This window comes from Mycetomoellerius zeteki, unplaced genomic scaffold (genome assembly GCF_001594055.1).
Source record: "Mycetomoellerius zeteki isolate Tzet28-1 unplaced genomic scaffold, Tzet1.0 scaffold212, whole genome shotgun sequence".
Classification (NCBI taxonomy): Eukaryota; Metazoa; Arthropoda; class Insecta; order Hymenoptera; family Formicidae; genus Mycetomoellerius; species Mycetomoellerius zeteki.
In genome coordinates, this window is record NW_017257086.1 from 842,066 (window position 1) to 854,875 (window position 12,810).

The window sequence follows — 12,810 nt, forward strand, 5'->3', positions numbered from 1 at the left end:
TGCAAAAGTGTATAGATCATAAAGGAGAATATTTTGAAAAACAATAAAGTCATTTTCAATGACAAATTACTGTTTTTTTATTATTAGGCTCAAAATATATTGTAAATAGTGCCCCTCGTATTACTAAGAGGCCCTTATACATACTGTTGCCGCCTGCAGGCGAATTTTCAAATTTGTAATTCTAAATCCAAGAATAAATAGTTTCTAAATAATGCGATTGAGTTTGTTAGAACTATGTAATGATTTTAGAAACAAGAACACAATTTTAAGAATAAAATATACTTTGCACAAATCTATTTATTATTGACGCCAGTGAACATTTATAATTGAAGAGAACATTTTATACTTAAATAAAAGTAAATAGCATACAAGAATAAAAATATACGTGAATCAGGAATTCATTTTTTTCTGTGATATAAGATATTCAACTATTATTCGTACAGCATAGGTCATTCTAGCAACAACATTGCAACAATATTGCAACATTCCAACAATATTAGAGTAACATTGGAAATGTTGCAAGCTTTTATGCTATATTGGTATGATACTACATATGGATTGCAACTAATATCTTTTCTTGATTATTATTAACTTATTTATGTTACATAGACACTAATTTTACTGGAAATTGTATATGTTTGTTATTTCTTGCACTGTTATTAAAAATAAATCTAGTAAAAGAATTATAAAAAGATTATATTAAGCAAAGAACTTTAAATAAGCTAGATAAACTAACATCTATTCGTGAACTTGTAATCCACTTCGTATTAGATAGAACTCGTTGCGTTAAATCGTGCTCTTCAGCTAAAGGAAAAGAACCCGTTCGCCATTCTTCAATATGATGTCGACTATGAACCTCTGGTTAATGTGATTTTCGAACGGGCGTAAGATTGGCTGACTCTTTCGAACTCGGAGCTGAAAATCCTCGAACTTTTGTCCCGCTAAACTTCGTCTATAACATCTGATGGATATCCGATAAGATCGAATTTCTAGCTGCCCATCCCTAGTAAAGCGCTTTATCGCACGCGCGTGTGAGACTTCGATTTCTTCCTGACTCCTGAGAATAATTCGCGGAATATGACAACAGTTGAGGAATGTTCTCGTGAGATCGAGCAACCATAGTGCTTCCGTGACCCTTGCACCCATCACCAAGTTTTTATATGCATATGCGTGAAGTGGTTTCAGAGTGAGTATTCCCCGATGTATACTTACGGATCAGACTGAAACTTAGTGAAAATGTGTGCAGAATCACATGTGTGAGAAAGTGGCGATGATGAGGGAACCTTTAAAGGGGATAGGGTAGTTGCCAAGATGCTAGTAAAGAAGTCGACAGCGTGACTTCAAACTCACTCGTCAGCAAAAGTCGATCGATTCAATTTAACCCTGTCGTAACGATCTAATAGGCTATCTATCGTAAACTCATCGTTCACCATAGTTTTTTCTGAGTTTTTCTTTTTTAATATCTTTCGAATGGCCAAAGCGTAATAGAAATTATGTAACATGTATTTGAAAAAATATTGATTGTACAAATTGGCATATGTGTGTGTGTGTGTGTGTGTGTGTGTGTGTGTGTGTGTGTGTGTGTGTGTGTGTGTGTGTGTAATTAATATTTATTGAACACTGTATATATAACGAAAAGAATATTGAAATTCATACAGTTGACGTACGTCAAAGTAAACTACAATTAATTATATAGCTTGAATGTTATTTGATAGAGCAACGCATATTTTAATATAAACAATTAAACAAAAATTGAATAATCATGGATACAAATAAATCTTGATTCTAGCTTAAATAACGTTTTGTTTAAGATAGATGTGTAAAAATACGAATTTAAAAGCTAGACGTTTATGAATATTTAAATATAAATCTACTTACAATTATTCAGGCTTTATAGAAGTTGAAAATAAGGTTGCATTTGACTATAAGAGATATTTATTACATAAATATATATTTTTCGTATATTTTATTTATTTTCTCATTTAGATCGAATTGTCATTTGATACAATAGATGCAACAGAAGGTTGAATAATTATTATATTACAAATCACTAGTATCATTACTGATATTGATATATATATTATTATTAATTAATATTATTATATCGTTATTATTACAATAATGATTATTATTATCATTGGCATTTATTGTTAATATTGAAATTTTCGGTTATTATAATGGGTTATTATAATTAGCAATGATTGTATTTGCATATCACACAAATGAAGAAGAGTAGTTTTTTATAACATAACAATATAGGTTTTCTACAATATAATGATATAAGGTTTATAAGAAATGTTTCAAATAAAAGTTTATGCATGATATTTTAATGTACTCTCTCTCTCTCTTTCTTTCTCTCCTTTTTCTCTCCTTTTCTTTGCGTTAACATGAATTATATTAAGGTTTGTTCGCATCGGAAGCTCCAATATGCTCCAATATGCTCCTACCATAGCTCCTATTCACTCCATCAAACACGTTGGAGTGAGTAAGAACTATGGTAGGAGCATATTGGAACATGTTGGAGCATGCGACGCGAACAAACCTCATATATTTGTCTGTAGTTGTCTTATAACAAATGGGATCATGCGTAAATAAAATTGTACTACGAATAACTGTAAAACGCACGCACATACGTACATAAAATTAACATACACACATAAAATTAAACTTTTTTTGTATAAAGAAATTTCAAATTCTTTTAAGAATAAAATTTCTATGTATGTAATTTTAAATGGGATTTTTTTTTGTTGGATGGCGCATTATAATGCATAACAATATAAGTATAGCTTTAAACTTTACTTTCGTGAACAATACGACATATATTATATTATAAAATAAAACAATCTTTCCGTTTCTTCTTTATATCGTTCATAGATAAGATCCAAGTTTGTAATTAACATGTATCTCTGATAGAACTGGGGTGGAAGAATATTTTCGGCATTTTCAATTCCGAGAGCGTTTAGGCGTGATCAAGGTCAGCTTTGTGCCATAAACGTCACAGTTATTGGAAAACCCGCGACACGTTACGCTTTATAGTAGATTTCTCTTGCTCTAAGCGAAATCACTGATTTGATCGCAGTCACGAAACACGAGTGCATTGCACGAATGCATCTACTTCTCGCTTCGAGTTCTTTGTCTGCATGCGTTCCAGCTGTTTTATAGATATTTGCGATTATGACGTCAGTCCTTTTACATTACGCGTGCATAAAGCACTCTTAGAAAATATGGCCGATATATGTGAAGATATACAAAGTATAAAACTTTGTTTTGAAGCAAACAAATATATAAATTTCATATACCATGACAAAGAAACTTTTGATTAAAGTGTCTAGCATTATCAATATCGATTATCTATAATGTAATTTAACATATTTTTGCAATATATCGCAATATAGAAAAATTTGATAATTATTTACAAATAGGGCTTTTTTCGAATTTTAATGTTTTTTCTTTCAATCTTGATAAAAGTCTTTATTACGTCTCTAACAGTGATAATCAAGTTTCCATTATTTTTAGTATATTGTAAACTCATCCATTTAGTAAGGCAAAGATTTAATAGATAAATCCAATACACACACGCTCTATCTTGAAATCGGCCCTTTAAAGGACTGTATATATTTGTAACGACGGAAGATCCGAAAAGCTGTTGAGAATAAATAGTTAAAAAAAAATAAGGTTACACATCCGTCAATCTCCCCCAATTGATTATCACTGTTAGAGTCGTAACAATTAAATATTTTTATTAAAATTGCAAAAAAAAATTTAAAATTCAATAATGTCCTGTCGTTGCCGTTGCCCGCTAGCCATTTATCCTTTATCTTATAATAGTTGATATTAATCTGATTAAAGCATAAGAGCCAATTGAGTGCATCACATGTAAGTGATTATATTACGGCAATCACACTTTGATAACAATATCGATAGTTGAATAATTATACATATAGTATTCTAACTATCCATTTGTCAGCAGTTATTACTAGAGATGATCTTTGCATCGTAATTAAATTAGCCAATATATTTATGATTTAATTGCTTTTATATTAAGTATACTGTTATTATATGTATATCTTGCCATTTTTATTATAAATATGTATTTATACAAACATATTTGTTTTACCGAATAATATTTTATGCAATTATAGTTTTAATTCTAACTCTTAATTCGTAATAAGTTGCAAGCAGTTTTGATAATGTACGTAGTTACATTACGACTATTCTAAAATATGAGTAACATTTCATGTGATTAAGATAGTGCCTGTTGAGAGAAGTTTTTGAAAGATTGTTACATGATTGTTCCAAGCATTCTGAGAGGATTAATATCAGAAAGTTGAAAGTTTTCACCATTGTCCGTTTGCAATGTACTTTATACTAAAGTCAATTATTACATCGCACTAGGAAAGTTTTCTTATTGTTCTAGAAAGATAGTGAACATATCGTGCTACAACTGTTCAGTTATAGCAAAAGTTACTTTCCTTCTGTAACACTTTAATATGTGCCTGGCTTTTATAATTTATTATATTATATATACAGGTTCAACAATTGTACGCAACTGCGTGTTATTATAAGTTTTATTTTTTATTATACATGTAGTATACAAACAAGTAAGGAAATTTTTGGTTTTTGATAAAGATTTTTTTTATTGAAAGATTAAATTTTTATAAATAAAAATAATGATGCATAGAGATAATGTCAATATTTTTTTAAAAGAAAATAAATGCGATAAATTGAAGAATATAAGAGGCAGATTATTATTTATTCCTGAGTTTTTTTTACAATTCTTCAATATTATAGATATATATAATTTATTACCTACATATTTTCTCGATTGAATTTACATATTCTTCTAAATATATTGTTATATTCATTAGAAAAATAGATATTGTGAATGATGAACATATTGTTGTTATAAAATGTAATATTCCACTGGTTCAGTCTTAAAGTAATTGTTTTAAATCTTGCAATTTCTTGCGAGAATCTTTTAAATAGCAATTTATGTAATACACGGACACGTTTCAAGAGTTTTAAGAAAATCTGTATATGTCTCATGAGTAAAGTTTCTGCTTAGGAAACTACTCGAGGCGTCGCATGATGATATTCTAAACTTAAAAAGCATCCATTATTGAAGTTATGATACCAAGAGAATAGAAGAACTTTTCAGAACTACGTTAGGGTAAATTTAGTGATTTACATTATATAACTATTGTTATAAAACTTCAACATTCTACTTTACGAAAAGAAAGAACATTAATTATTTTGCTTTATTTTGAATATTATTGTACCTCTGTATGGACTGTAGATATTTTATTCTTTTTCTTATATAAATAAAAGCGCCGAGCTATATTTTTTTAATCGTTTAAAAATAAAGTTTAGTATATGACAACTTGTAAAACAATGGTATACGCATAGACTATCATTACAAAAGATGTAGCCGGATATCCTTTTGAAAAGTGCCTCCACATAAAAATTTAATGAGTGACACTAGTTACCTTTATTGTTAATAGGATTAAGCAAATAAACTCAAATGTATAAACTGTAATTTATAGGTATATTTTATATAGTATATGTGTGTATAATACAATTTATAACGATAGCATATAAAATAGTTACTTAGCGACAAAAACAAGTAAAATTAAGTATAAATATAAAATATCATTGTAATTGATTTAATAAGAAAACAATTTTTATACTGTTTCTCTAAATTATTATATACAGTTAGTTATGTATAATATTGGGTGGATCCATATGTTCGTTCGGTTTTTGTTAGTAGTGCAAATTTTTTCCGAATATCTCCGGTTCTGGTTGCCTAATCGGGCAATCCAAATATGTTTTGGAAAGGTGACAGTCCGCTCTTTTCATCAAATTTGGTTTCATTGGCATTAGCTTTGTTTGTGCTACAGGCCTGTGAACATGTCGGAGAATAAGGTGCATTTTCGGCACATTTTGCTTTATTACTTCAAGAAAGGCAAGCGAGCTGCGGAGGCCCACCGAAAGATATGCGGCGTATACGGGGATGATGCCTTAACAGAACGTGCCTCAGAAATGGTTTGCCAAATTTCGTTCTGGAGATACGAGTCTTGAAGATGGACCCCGCAGCGGTCGGCCCACCGAGGTTGATTCGAATGATATCAAGGCACTGGTTGAGCAAGACCGGACGCTAAAGGTGCGAGAGATTGCGGAAACACTTAAAATAGGTTATGGAACCGTACAAAGGCATTTGCAACAGCTTGGCTACGTGTCCCGCCTCGATGTTTGGGTGCCGCACAAGCTGACCGAGGAGAATCTGGCCAACCGCATATCCATCTGCAATTCACTTCTGAAGCGGTACGAAAGCGACCTGTTTCTCAAACGAATAGTGACTGGCGACGAAAAGTGGATCATCTACGACAACATAGTGCGCAAGAGATCGTGGGGAACCGTTGGCGAGCCGCCGAATGCCACCCCGAAGGCCGGCCTGCATCCGAAGAAGATTTTGCTATCCATATGGTGGGATCATCGTGGTGTGCTGTTTTACGAACTGCTTCCTCAGGGAAAAACGATCGATTCGAAGGTTTACTGCACGCAGCTAACGAAATTGAATCAAGCATTGCGACAGAAACGTCCAGAACTGATCAATCGCAAAGGTGTCATATTCCACCATGACAACGCCAGATCCCACACCGCAATAATCATTCAGCAAAAATTAGTGCAACTTGGCTGGGATGTTTTGCCTCACCCACTGTATTCACCAGACCTTGCGCCATCCGACTACCACTTGTTCCGGTCCCTGCATAACTCCCTCAACGGGAAATCGTTTGCTGATCAGACAGCTGTGAAAATGTACCTCGACCGGTTTTTCGCCTCTAAGTCCCAGACCTTCTATGAGAGCGGAATAATGAAATTGTTGGAAAGATGGCAAGAGGTCATCAACAAAAACGGAGAATATATCATTGATTAAAATTCATCCTTTGTATGAAAAAAACTTGTTTCATTTTAGCCTTCAAAAACCGAACGAATATATGGATCCACCCAATACATAGTCATACACAAAATATTAAACAAGAGAAAGAATCCTATTTCCGGTTAAAGCGGATCTTAGTGTTTAATAATATATTTATAATTAAATTTATAAATGCATTTTTCAATTCTATAAACTGCGTGCTGATTAGATTTGTCGGACTTAAAACGCAATCATAAACTGAAGCTGGAAATGACATTACAAATTATATTGATCGACTAGTCGAGAGTTCCAAGTTCAAACCTTAGCTGAGGTGATATTTTTCGTAATAAGTTCTTTGCAGTATTTTAAGATGCTTACTATTAAATTGTGCCTATTAGTGTAATTGATGTTATTTCCAACTTCAGTTTATGATTTTGTTGCAAATCCAGTAAATTGCTAAGTGTATTTGTAAATCTACATATAAATGTTATTAAGCATCAATATTCTTTGATTGAAAACAGGATCTTCGTTTTAGTTGATTTACTTTAGTTCATTACTCAGTCTAATTTCCATTTATAACCTTAAAATGCCAGTCATTATTTTTACTTTAAATAATTTTAATGATAATAAGAGTGAGATAATTTTTTATTCGATAATAATATTTTTAATTTCGTGATAATAATTTTGCAAACATGTTAGATAATACAAAAATTCGTTATTATGCAATACTGTCTTATTACTTTGTCACAGACAAAGTATTAACTCAATAAATGTATACATTTAATGGTAATACTTTTGAGGCTTTCATTGGTATTTTCTTCAGAGGTGCCAAAGGATTTGCGAGTTATCGCTGTATCGTGATCCATTACTAATGCCAATGTTTCGTGAACCTTGCTGTTCACTTCATCAGGGCGAGGAGCACACTGATACTGCACATACATTTACTAAAGTTAACACTTTGATTGTGACATATACATAATATTTATAAATCTATATGAGAATAAAAATAAGAGAATAAATAAGTTGTAGTTTCCGTTTATTGCAAAGATGGTCTTCTGCTAAAATCTGTTTTATTCTTACCCACCTGCAATTAAATTCGTTTTAAAGTGTTAGTTCAATTAACTTACGAATCGAATATAATAATTTGTGCTAATTTTATTTCCAATAAAACAGAAACTTCTATAAAATTTAGAAAGTTATTTTGCAGTTGACAAATTCTTTTTCAGATTATTCTCCTTTTTTCTGTAAATGATTATTTAGCAAATACATTATAATATTATATAATACATGATTAGCAAATTTATTATACAATGCATGATTATTTGGCACGAATTTGGCTACCAGATAGTAGACAGTTCATAGTCATGACTTTAATAATAATTTATTTTAATAAAAAAACGATTGTTGTATAAAAACGAAGAGAAATTCGCAGATATGGTTCAACAAAATGATAAAATCAACCGTCGCTTTCTCCTGTTCAAAATGTAAAAGAAAATATTTCCCCAAACTAGGATAATTTTAACCTGCACCATTTTTGAATTCAGTAAGTGAAATAGAATTGAATAAAAAAAAAGATGAACCCAACGATCCCTGCATGGTTCCTTAAATCGCCTAAAATGCATGCTCCTTTATTTACTTTATTATAAAATGAAACAATTGCAAGAGAGAGTTAATTTTATATATTAAATATTTTAATTCTACAAATATAATATTTAATATTTAATTTACTATTATATTTGTGGAATTAAGATATTTAATATATAAAATTAACTCTCTTTTGCAATTGCTTCATTTTATAATAAAATAAATAAAATTTTATTTTTTGCAAATAAGAGAGAGAGAGAGAGAGAGAGAGAAGATATGAAACCCTTGTAAATTTTGATTATGAATTTTCTATATTACTCCGAGTGATAATGCAAACGATATCTGATTTACAGAGATATCCAATATCTTACTTACAATAGGATCTTTTCATCATAAATGATACTTTTAATACAGAAAACACATAAAGATATAGAAGTTTCAAAATTCGTAGCTCTTGTAAATTTAACATTTCCTCTAGAGGAGATTAATGCAAAGGATATCCGAAGGTTATTGTGGATAATACTTACTCAAATAAATATTAAACTTACCTTTATTATTACAAATAATTAAAAAATGGCAAATACGAGTCGCACGCGGTTGTCTTTATTATGAATTTATAACTCTAAACGCGACCATTTCAATTCATCAATTACTTTATCTATATTAATTATAGGTATTGTTTGAAAAATAATAATAAATAAACAGTGTTTTTTTATTTTTCTCTCTTTCTTTATCTGTTTGTGTTTCTCTGTTTTTCTTTTCTTTCATAAAATATAGAATCACACAATGATGCAATGAAGAAGTAATATGGTGCATTAACGATAATTTATCTAGAGCATCCTGTGTGCGCTTAAAAATGCATTGTGTTTTAACGACAGTGCCCTAAGGGTTTTATTATTTCTTTTTTCCGAGTTTTTCCAGTTTCATTGCTCTGTGTACGTGCATTAAATGTGTTGCTTATTAGCAGATGTTCATATAATATTATTTGCCGACAGAAACATCCTTTGTTCTTATTTGTAAAATGCAGCGCGCAGTTTATTTCACGCACCAATCACCTGTTGTGCGAGTTGCAGACTGGTACAGCATGGAGACGACATTTTTGCTGAAAATTTTCAAACTTTTATAAATCTTGTTTGCCTTTTCATGATGAGACTGCGACGTTGTCAAAATAAACATATTGCTAATAATTATGCAAATATTTCTATGATTAATGTCTGGAGTGACAATTTGCGTATTTCTAATTGTTGAAGAACATTTCTGTATAATAGGGGAGATTAACTTACAGGAATATAATTTTCTCTTTCATTTAATTTTTAATTTTATAAATTATTAATGAAGTTTGGACTTTATTAAGTTTATTATATACCTAGTCTATATTATGTACATCGAAAAATAATCAATCACTCATATATTTATGTTTATGTAATATTTTTACGATATTTTTCGACAGATAATGTATAAAACGCAATTTGGATTAACAATTAAAGCAGGATGTACATGTAGTATGTACAGTGTTAAGCATGGTTAGGACTCAGGGAATGCAAAAATTTATCTCTTCACACATAACTTATTAAAATACTTATATTAATGTCAATCTTGAGGATTTGTTAAACTTTCTTACGAATAGCATAATAAGCGTTTAACTTTTTGTTATAAAAAAAATTTTCATCGTGCGAAGAGATTAGCTTTTTGTAATGCCCAGAAGTGACTTGCCGTGCTGTAATTTAATTGTAAGTTAATCGTGACAATAAGTTTGATTTGAATAATGTCTTTTAGTTAGAAATGAGAGATAGAGTTTAGCATGAAAGATGTGGGTTAGATACGAATTAGATCAGTGCTAAATTTGAGTCAACCAAGAGCCTGTGTTTGAGTTATATCTGAATTACATCTGAGTTATGTTCGGCTTACGTTCGAGGTATATCTGAATTATGTGTGATATATGGCCACATTAGATAACGCCGAAAGTATAGTGTTACATAGAACAATGATGATACATACATACATGTACGGCGAGTGTTAGATATTAGATATAGTATCATATTATTTTGGTGTTACATGATTTCGATGGTTTTTCATTATCGTATATCCGATATATAATATATATAATATTATATATGTATATATATAAATAATATAAGCTATTTAATGTTTTATTAAATAAGAAGACAATTGCAGTATTTTTAACTCAAATTATTTTAATAATATGTAATTATCTTGTGACAGACGATGCTTTTTAGATGAATTACGACAATGCGGCAGCATTGAATATTCGTTTACGTTATAACATGAAATTTCTCTGAATATTTCACGATTCATAAGATAATTCACAAGTGCTTCATATACACTCGAATCTATTAGACATATAAAATAAAAATTCGAAGATTATATAACTTATATCTCACGACTTTTTTTGACCCATTTTCCATCGACTGGAAGAGGTAAACGATTCTGACGCACGCCAATTCGTGGTGCCGCGTGTCCGTTGCAGACTTTCATGATAAAATCGATTTCCAAGCTTTCGGTCTTTCTTCCTTTTACCGCTTGTCCTCGTTTTCCCTCCTTCATTTTCATTTTGTCCTGCTCTCCTTTCAATATCATTTCGACCGAACTATTTCGGTCCGGTCACGCTTTAATTGATAATGGAAAGCTGTCGTGTCACTTTCGCGCTTTCCCGATCCACCTGCCAAGCAAAAGCAGTTTTATTTATGCAAACATTTTACTACAGAGATTATTTCGAGTACTCATGTATCATATTTGTGCCATAAAATAATTTAACGGAATTATATTTTTTCGATATTAAGCATTTAATTGGTGTAATCTTAGAATAGTTTGTAACTGTTTTCTTGTTTCCCGTTCTTCATACTTAATATACCTAATTATAAGAAAACAGTAATATAAGATTATTAGAGACTTATACTTTTATTGATTTGATTATTTATGTATTTTTTATGATGACTTTTTAAGTTTTTTTTTATTAACGATATTGTATAACGTTTATATATCAGTAGTGGTTTTGTTACATCTGAGAGTGTAATAAACTCAATACTTTCATATAAAAAATTGTAAATAATAATAGCATTAAAAAAATATTTAAAAAACATTTCGTATACACACAGTTATGCAGTACTGTTATGATGAGAATTATTATGAGAATTCTCTTGCTATATTGAAATAAATCCGTATGAACTATGTAAATATTTGTGTTTTAGATAAAAAATTATTGTGTAAAAACATTCAAAGTCAAATTAAAAGATAAAACTGCTCGTTATGAAATCATAATTATACAAATTATTGGGTAACATATCAAAAGTCAGTAAAATAATAACGTGGCAGTAATATACATGATAAATACGAAAGAAAATATTAGATTTGATTAATTTTCGGCGTTTTTGTTGTTCAGAATTTGTGATTAATTTTGGGATAATTTATCTAAGTAATAAACGGACGTTTGGCCTTTTCTACATTCCAATTTTAGACACTTCATAGAAGGCTCTTGATGAAACCCTCATTTGAGTAAGATATTTGCATGCTACGACCTGGCTTAGTCGTCATTACAGCTACAAGTGGTCAATCCTACGCTATACCTATGTAATTCTCTGAAAGCGATCGCCTACCGCGTACCTAATGCATGCACTACAGAGAGGAAAGCATGGCTCTATATGTGCCGAGCAATTCGGACGGTATAATTAAATCATTATTCTTCCTTTCTAATACCAACGATGTGCACAATTTTCATTCAGAATAGAATAATAAAGGCAGTTGAAATTAAATAAAGAATGTAACGATGTATTCTTTGATAAAAAAAAAAAATATTTTGAAAATAATAAAAGATTATATTGTCCTTTGTTGAAATAAAAGATTAGTCAACACTAATAGGATTTGGCATTTAATAGCTACGTTTACACCATGCGCTTAGTCCGCGCTTAGACCTATACGATAAGTCTTTGTTTAACATCGAAGTGCCTATAGGATAAGATGACACTTTTTTCATCTAACAAGTAAAGGGACGCAACTGTCCCCCTCCGATTTTAATGAGCTTTTAATATGTTATTCTTCAGACAAAAATAAGCGATACGTATTTTTTTATACGTGCCCATACGCATTTTTAGCGGGTGAAACACCCTTTAGAAGAAAATCGGTTTTTCTCTTTCGAAGCGAATATCGCCAGAATTGTAAGAGATAGAAAAAAATTTTCATAATGAAAATTGAATGGCATTAAGAGTACTTTAGAAATATAATTATAAAGAAAAAAAAATTTTTTCTTTATAAATAAATAATTGTTACAAATAAATAATTAAAAAAAATTTTTT

The 12,810-nt window shown here is 30.4% G+C and overlaps 1 protein-coding gene across 1 annotated transcript in view; it reads left to right on the forward strand.

Annotated features, from left to right (window-relative positions):
• Window positions 1–12,810, forward strand: part of LOC108722683 (acetylcholinesterase 2) — a 77,238-nt gene that overhangs the window by 22,507 nt on the left and 41,921 nt on the right.